Source organism: Eupeodes corollae, chromosome 1, assembly GCF_945859685.1.
Source record: "Eupeodes corollae chromosome 1, idEupCoro1.1, whole genome shotgun sequence".
In the NCBI taxonomy this organism is placed as follows: Eukaryota; Metazoa; Arthropoda; class Insecta; order Diptera; family Syrphidae; genus Eupeodes; species Eupeodes corollae.
Genome location: NC_079147.1, coordinates 96404165 through 96413184, shown reverse-complemented (window position 1 = coordinate 96413184; position 9020 = coordinate 96404165).

Here is a 9020-nt window from a genome sequence, read left to right as displayed (position 1 = left end):
TCACTGGTCCCATACGGACACTCAAAGTTAAACAATAATACTTAATGCTAAAATAAATAAATAAAAAAATAAATAAGGTTCTTATTTTAAAACTTAAAGCTAACTAAAACTACTTATTCTACCTATAAAATACTTAACACTAAAAAAACCGAGGCAGCAAATCTAACTATTTAACGTTTTTTGTTTTTCATATTTTGTTGTCTTTTTATTTTTAATTTTTTTTCATTCCATGTTATTTTTTTTGTATTTTTTTTATTTTTTTGTATTTTGTTTTTGTGTATTCTACTTAAAACTACTTCACCCTATCAGGAAGGAGCTCTACTCCGCCTTGTGTCATGACGTCCCGATTTTAAAGGAGTCACTTATCCACGGGTCGTCATCTGACGTGTTAGATTAACGGAACTGCCAATCTCTCCTGTATCAGACCGCATCTATCTAAAAAGAGGAATGCTTCTGGTGGAATGAAGCCGCTCAAGCATGCACTTTCAAAATACTCGTCGTTCGGATAGAACGCCCCGAATATTAAATTGTTGGTCGAAGACATAGCTCTTGCAATGTGACCTTGAACGATATTTATCACAAAATTGTCAATTCTGTTGATTCGAGCCCCCTTGTATAGGACCTCGTTGGAATAGTAATGCACGTACGAAGATTCGGCTGTTCGATATAAGCCGGTACAGCGTCGTAAACACTGCCGCTCGAACACCCGAAATGAGAGCCATGTAGCAAATTACCTTCACTCTGGGGTCAAGTCAACTACTAAAAAACGTCTCTGGCCCTGGTCAGAGGAGCATTTATATGTCTGTCGAAATATAAATTCTGATCTAACCAGATACCAAGGTACTTCACTATACATTTGCTCACTAATGGCTGCCCGTGAAGATCAACGATGACCATCTTTCGCCAGTTCTTACACGTATCCCTCGTGGCCCCAGATAACGGAGTCCGGAACAGAATTGTCTCCGATATCTGGACATTTATTTTCAGTTTCCAGTCATCGCAATATCGCTGAATCTTGTCGAAATCACGCTGCAAGAGAATTCTAATAACCTCAACCTTTCGGGCCGTTCTGTACGCAACTAGATCGTCGGCGTTCGCAATTCCCTTTGTTAGACTACCTATCAGATCGCTGGTGTAAATGCTGAAGAGAAATTCGCGAATTCACCGCTCCCTGTTGAAGACCAGACCATTTTTAATTTAGAATGTTGTGGTAGAAGTTACATTGCCACTTTTTGAAACAAACTTTCTACCGTTGAGCATATCATAAAGTATATACAACAATGGCTTGCTTCTGCCAAGCCTGCTCAGTTTTAGGTAAAGACCCCTTAACCATACGGTGTCAAAGGCCTTTTTCAAATCGACCATGAACGAGCTTAGTTGCAGCATGAATTGTGTCATGACCCGCCTTGAACCCGAACTGTTTATCCGGAATTATTTTGTTGTCCGCAGCCCACTTAGTCAGAGCCCAATTAATGATCTTTTCGAAAACTTTGCTGATGTTTGGAAGAAGACTTATCGACCGAAGATTTGACGGGTTGGAGTTGTCCTTTCCCTTTTTCGGGAGAGGATGAACCACATCGGTCTTCCAATGCATTATTTAAGAGTGTGTCAATTGCCTCCATCGGTAAATGTCTTAGTACACATTGGATATACCATCGACACCTCCTGACTTTTTATTTTTTATTGAATTGAAGATGAGCTGAAGCTCAACCTTCGTCACTAACAAGGGACTTACTCCTGTTTGCTCGGAAATTATGGCATTTGCCAAGGAGTCGTCATTGAACCGCATGAAACCACGGTTCTCAGATCGTAATTGTGTGATATCATTTCGAAGGTAAAAGTGATTTCCAGGTCGTAGTTGGGGCGAATGCTTACATTCACCTTGTACACTTGCTGGAAGGCTGCTCCCACCGCCCCCACTTTTTCCTTCGGATCTTCAATTATGTAAAAGTCATCGTCAAAAATGGCTTCTTCTGGATCTATTTGCACTGTCCTGAGTACGTTTCTGTTTTCTTCAGTTCTTTGAAGTTTCAGACATGGAAGGTCATTATCGTTCTTTTTCCTGAATATCTTGTTGATTTTAGGGAACATACTAGGGTCACTGGAATTAAACTGACCGGATCTTGCGGTCCCAGTACTTGTTTATTGATAACCTGTAGTTCTCCATAATCAACAAATTGACATTTTTTATTGACGACTTCAGTGTCCTATCCTTCAAGTCGTGTGGGTCTGTAAGTTGTCTGTACAAGTTTTTGAGTATTGTCAGTAAGCCACTCTTGTGCCTACGTAGTGCTTCAATAGTCGCGTTTCTGTAAGTTTTAATTTGGTCCCCTTCTTTGTACTTTGGTGTTGTCCAATCCTTGTTCGTTTTATTATTTCGTTCATTTGTTGTAAATGTTGGTCAATTTCTGTATTTGTCAGGTTTCTGTTGTTTGGTTGGGCTATGTCACTCTAACGAAGTTCTGTCGCTAGGGCGTTGGTGAATCGAGGTCAGCGCACATTGGTATTTTCAACCCGAAATACAGCCATATCACTGCCTTTATTCACATACTTGCAAATGTATTTGATGCTCTTCACTTAACTAAAGAACTCAACATTAATATGAGAATTGAATGTTTTACTCAGCAAAGGAGAAAATGGGACCACCCAACGGTTATCAATATCATTGTCTACGCTGTTAATATTGTCAACAAATGATTGTCCGCCATTATCGGGATATCTCATACGATATGTTGGATATCCATCAACGTTTGTGATCGCATGGTTAGTGACATTTTTCTTAAAACTTTTAATACACTTTCCATCTGAATCATATTTGTTGTAACAATATCAAACAATATTTGATCAGTAGAGGGACCTGGAATTTCCGCAGAAATAATGCCGTCGATTTCCGCAGGACGTATTTCATCGACTAACCAAACTAAAAGTACCCGTGGCTTGATGGTTAGTGCGATGGACTGTCATGCGAGAGGTCTTGGGTTCGATCCCTGCCAATGCCACCAAAAGTTTTTTCCACGGGTAGGTACTGCCTCTTGCGAGGAATTGAACAATTCTCCAAGAGTAATTCTTGTCATGAAAAGTGTTTTATCAAATTTTTTGCCGTTTGGATTCGGCTGTAGGTCCCTTCCATCCCTGACAACAGTACTCGCACACAGGAATGGTTGAGAGTTGTTAGTCACTAAGCCCTAGTTTTCAACGGACTTTTGCGCCACCCAATACATACAATACATGTCAGCATCTACAAGTATGATTGTATAGAGCAATGTCATGCCATTGACATTCCTGCCAAACTTGTCCGGTTAAGCAGGATGACCATGGAGAGTTCGCGCTGATTAATAAAGGTTTGAAACAACTTAACCGAACCCTTTGATGTCAAAAAAGGCTTTGTACAAAATAACGCGCTGTCATGTGATTACTTTAATATCATCCTTGAAATGATAGTGCAGTGCTCCCACCTCAACACTACATGTTGTCATCAAGAAAGGACCTACAACACCGACGCGACGTCTCGGTCTTAACGTCACCATCGAAAGGCGTAACTTTGAGGAAGTTATTTGTGGTCTCCGCTATAAATGCAGCGAACAACACCAGCGTTGAGATCAAACAAAGAATTACTCTTGCTAAGCGCTATTCCTTTTGTGCTAAGCAAGCAACCAAAGTTTTGCTATCGCACTTTAGGGTCAAAAACCGTGGATAAGGATGCACGCACGAGTGGAAAGTGCCTTCATCCAACTTTGAGTGTGCTAGAGCAGACATCTAGCTAGGGACCAAGCTCGGTGGATAATTTTATTGGGTGATGCAAGTACAATAAATTTGTATTTAAAATTAAAAATCATAAACCAGAATCCATTTTATATTGCATTAATGTACTTTTTTTTTACATAAATAAATGAAATTGTAAAAACAACGCCTTTGTTTATAATATTTTCATATCCATTGACTACTATTTTATCCTTTTTATCTGTTACCTTCAAAGTTCCACCATAAATAATACAACTGAATTTATTTCCTTTGCCTTATATATTTTTGTGGTTAGGATATAAAAGTCTTCCATTGCTATATTAATGTCCACAGCATTTTGAAGACCCGCTTTTTGTTTGTCTGTGTCGCCTTTACACTTAAATTCCCATTTTAATATTTTACTGCCAAGAATAAGTACAATAAAAACAAATTGTAATACGTGTTTGTTTATGAGTTAATAAATTGTATGAAATTATTGTATCTACTCAATACAAGCTTAAGTTGTTCCTTCAAAATGGAGGTGCAGATAAAGATTCAAAGAGTTGAGGTGTCTTTTTGTAAAAGATATTTCAGATTTAGATTTAAAAAAAAAAAACGATCATTAAAGAAACAATAATTTATAAATGTGTTTATAATTTTTGCAACATTGTTGAATTTTTAAAAACTGAAAGAGTTCAGGGAATGAATCAATGCGGATAAAATAAAAAAGAAAATAACATAAAATTGGAACAACTATAAAATAAAGTTTTGGAAGAAATTGCAATTCGTACTGACTAAAAAAGTAACAAAATATAAAATAAATATTACTGGTGTAGGTATAAAAGTTTTCTTTTATGTTTCATATATTTTTGAATATCTTTTTGAGCAGTTGTATTCTTTTGACAGGTACGCATTCAAATTAGATTACAAGACGTTTTCGAAACATAGGTCTAGGGGCTAAGGCTCAGTTAAAACAAGATCTCAAGCCGGTCGTTTGCTAGTAATTCCGTAGGCTACCTTAATAAGCAGAATAGTTACATTTGGAAAATATAAGAATGGTTGTTGATAAGCCTCTCCATTCTCAATCTGCGTCACTTTGTAAAAATCAGACTTTTAAGAATGTAACAACTCGGCGTTAGGTCTTTTCGGCCAAAACAATAGCGACTAGATTAAATATGTCATAGCAGCGTAAACAATTTTATTGAAGTATATTAAAAGAGATGTGTGCTGTTTGATTACCGGTAAATTACTATTTCTTTGTTGGGATTGGTATAGTCACGAATGTATACTTTATCACCAATCTCAAATGCTACTTCTCTTTTACCTCGAAAATTCGAAATTTTTCTTTTGGGCTTCAACAATGCTTTCCTTACCAAAGGTGTTTCAACAATGTAAAACGTGATTTAATTGTTCGGTTGAACATAACTTGTGATGGAGAAACTTCCGTGGTAAAATGCACAATAATGCGGTAATCGAATAGCTATGTAAATTCTTGACCACGCATGATCCGCTGGGTTCCATGGAATCAATGCACTTTTTTCTGGACTGGGCTGGTGTAATCTGCATTCATGACATGACTTAATTAAATCTTCAATGTCTCTATTGATTTTGAGCCACCAAATGAATGAACGGGCTAATGCCTTGTTTTTGACTATACTTAAATGGGATTTATGTAAATGCAACAAAATTTGTTTTCTTAATTTATTAGGGATAATGCTACGGTTGCCCCATAATACAAAATTGGATTGGACCGATAATTCATTACCCTTATTTTTATACGGAATAAATTCATCACATGTTAAGGTCAACACTGTACCGGCTTGAACAGCGTCTATCACTTTGGACAAAACTTTATCTCTTTGTGTTTCAATTTGAATATTTTTGAAACTTAATTGAAGTTGATTATTCGAATTAATAATGTTAAGATAATTTTCCTGTTCAACATCAATAAAATTGATAAATTTATTTACGCTCGTGGAATCATTTTCAAATTTGAGTTGTGGTATGCGTGATAAAGTATCAGCGTGATTCAATGAACCCTTTACATGACGTATCTTGAAGTTAAAACCAGACAAAATGAATGCCCACCGTTGCATTCTTGCCGCCGCCATCAAAGGAACGCTTTTGTGCTCTCCGAATATTGAAATTATTGGTTTATTGTCAGTTTGCAAAATTAAATTAATGCTTATCAAAAATTGGTATAATTTAGTTAAGCTTTAAACGATGACGATACAGCCACTGCTGTATCACATGCGTCTGTTGTTAAAATAACTGGTTTCTCTATCAGAACGAACTAACACTTGGTCTCCGGCTATCTCTTTTTTAAATAATTCATATGCAGAATTCGTAGCGTCATTCCAATGAAATTTAGTGTCTTTTCTCAATAACTTATAAAAAGGTTCCATTTTTGTGCAAAATTCGGAACAAATTTATAGTAAAAATGTTCCATTCTGATGAATGCCTTAACTTCAGATACATTTGTTGGTATTGGTATTTCAGGAGGTTATTTATGTACTGCTGCTGACAAACAGTAACAGCACTAGTGTCGCCCTCGGGCTTTATTTCCATACCCAAGAAATATTCCAGCTTACCTCCATCTATGACTTCGAATTCATTCAATATTTGAGCTTTAATCGCAGTAAGCTCATGAAACTCTGAGCTAGCTAGAATGAGATCATCAACATACACACCGATAATATTAAAATTACCTTTATGATTTTTTGTGTACACACACGGCTCACTGACGCACGGTGAAAAACCAGTCTTTTTCAGAACGGAATCTAATTTTTCGTTCCATTCTCGCTCACTCTGTTTTAGCCCATACAGTGCTTTGTTGAGTTTCAGTGCTCTTTTTGAAAAATCTTTGTCGACAAACGGCTCCGGCTGCTTCATATAAACAGTGTCATGGAGATCACTGTTCAAGTACGCTGATGACACGTCCAATTTGTGTAGATGCAGATTATGTTCACAAGCCAACGCAATAATCATACGAATGGTTGCATACCTTACAACATGTGAAAAGGTTTCAGTAAAATTAACACCAAACTGCTACTGCTGGCTACAACCTTTTGTGACCAAACGTGATTTATACTTATGAATGCTACCATCGGCATTCCTCTTTATGTTGAGCACCCATTTGCAGCCAACGAGTTTCTGCCCAGCTGGTAACTCAACTAACGACCATGTGTCATTCTTCACCAAACAGTCATACTCCTTCTGCATCGATGCTTGCCATTACTTAGAATCCCTGCTACTTACAGCCTCCTCGACACTCTGTGGAATAAAAGCGTCATCTTCCTCCAACAGATTCAAGACATGACGTTCTTTTCTTGGATGCCCACGCCTTCCAGAATTTGACAACTTTCTCACAGTCATCATTCGAACTGTCATCCTCCTTCTCACGTCTACGTTTTTCTGAACTTATTTCTTTTCGGCCAATATCCAGTTCACTTTTCGTACCCAAACATTCAACCTGACCAGCGTCATACGTAACTATGTCAAACACTGCATCTTTGGAACTGACAATCACTCTTTTCGATGCGGGGTTATACAACCGGTAAGCCTTGGATGTGTCGAAGTAGCCAACCATTATCAGCTCTTTACCTTTAGAATGAAATTTCTTACTTTGCGTTTTATCGACAGCAATGGCTAAACTACCAAAAACTTTAAGGTGGGATACTGTTGGCTTTTTGCTAGTCCACACTTCATACGGAGTTTTATCAACAAGGGACTTTGTTGCAGATCGGTTGCGTAAGTATGCTTCAGCTGCGACTGCCTCCGCCCAAAAAACTTCATCGAGTCCACTGTGCACAATCATGCTTCTGGCCATCTCGACCAAAGTTTCTACTTCCTCAGTTTGATCTCGATATTTTATGTTTGGTAAAAACTCACCGATTATTTCTATTCCATGACCACCGTACTCATCGTATTTGTATGAGTTAAGACCATCAACGAAATTGGAGACCCAGTGTCACATCGAATTAGATATACACAGTTAAATCGAAAGTTTCTGACTTACGGCTCCCGGAAGTATTAAAAATGGAGTACCAATCCGTTCCATCACCACATGTCGGTCCAACTTAAATACCTGTGTTAACGAAAGTCGAAATATTAGCATAAGTTTTTTGAACATGCGAAATAGTGTGATTTAAATTAACAAAATTTGTCGATAAATTCTCCTCTTTTGAGCCGCAAATCGGCTTTAAATGTCTCTTTTTTCCGCTTTTATCGCAAGTAGCGTCTCTTAATTTGCAAGTTTGTGATTTGTGTGTCCTCCAGAGACAATGTTTGCATGCATCCGCTTTTTTGCTGATTTCCGTTAGATCGCCGGTTGCGTTGAGTCCCGTTACTGTTGTTGCCTCGGACAAAGTTTACCTCCGTTGACATTAAGTTACCCTTGAGTTTCACCTCTTGTATGAGCGCCTTCTTCAATTCCGTCGCTATCGTCAGCTTCTCGTCCTATTTCCAAAATTTCTGACACAATTTCTGGTTGTTGGTCATTCCCATGATAAATCCGTCGCGTACAGCTTCATCTAAATTGGAAAATTTGCGTTTCAGCGCTAATGTTTTAACGCGTGCGTACCATGAATTAACTGATTCATCTGAATTTTTTGATGCGGTGTAAAAATTCAATCGTTCTCGATAAATCATTACCAGTTGCATAAAATGCTCTTCCAACAGCGTGCACAGTTCGTCTTATTTTTTATCGCTTGGATTTTTTGGATCACAAAGTGCTCGTAACAGTGAATACGCATGTGTACCGATTCTTTTCAACAGCGTTGCTTTGTCGATGGCTCCAATGTCACATCAATGTCGGTGAAATAAATTTGTAAGCGCTCATTCCATTCAGTAAAATTTTCTGTTTCTGTCGAAAATTCCGTCATTTAAGACGCTTGAAAAATAGTCATTAATATAAAACAATTTTGTTTTTTTACATTTCAACATCTACCCGCCCTTATTGAAAAATTCTTTACTAAAAATCTCATAGCTCCTAGAAATAATTCGATCGTCCAAAAACGTTTTCAGAAAAAAATGCCACAAAGCCTTAAATCCATTTCATATTGCCCAAATCAATTTTTAATAATTAAAATGCACACATTTCCAATTGGACATTCTGACAAATTGTTCTTTATTTTAGGCAATACGACATTTTGAGTTTTAAAGTAAGAAAGTACGGCCTATTTTCAAAGTGAAATAGAACCAAATGGTTCGCCTGTTCAAAGTGTGAGCACCCAGCACTATGGCGTATAAACATTAAAATATGTATGGGGATGTATGCTGCCCACCTGCAACCTCCCTGC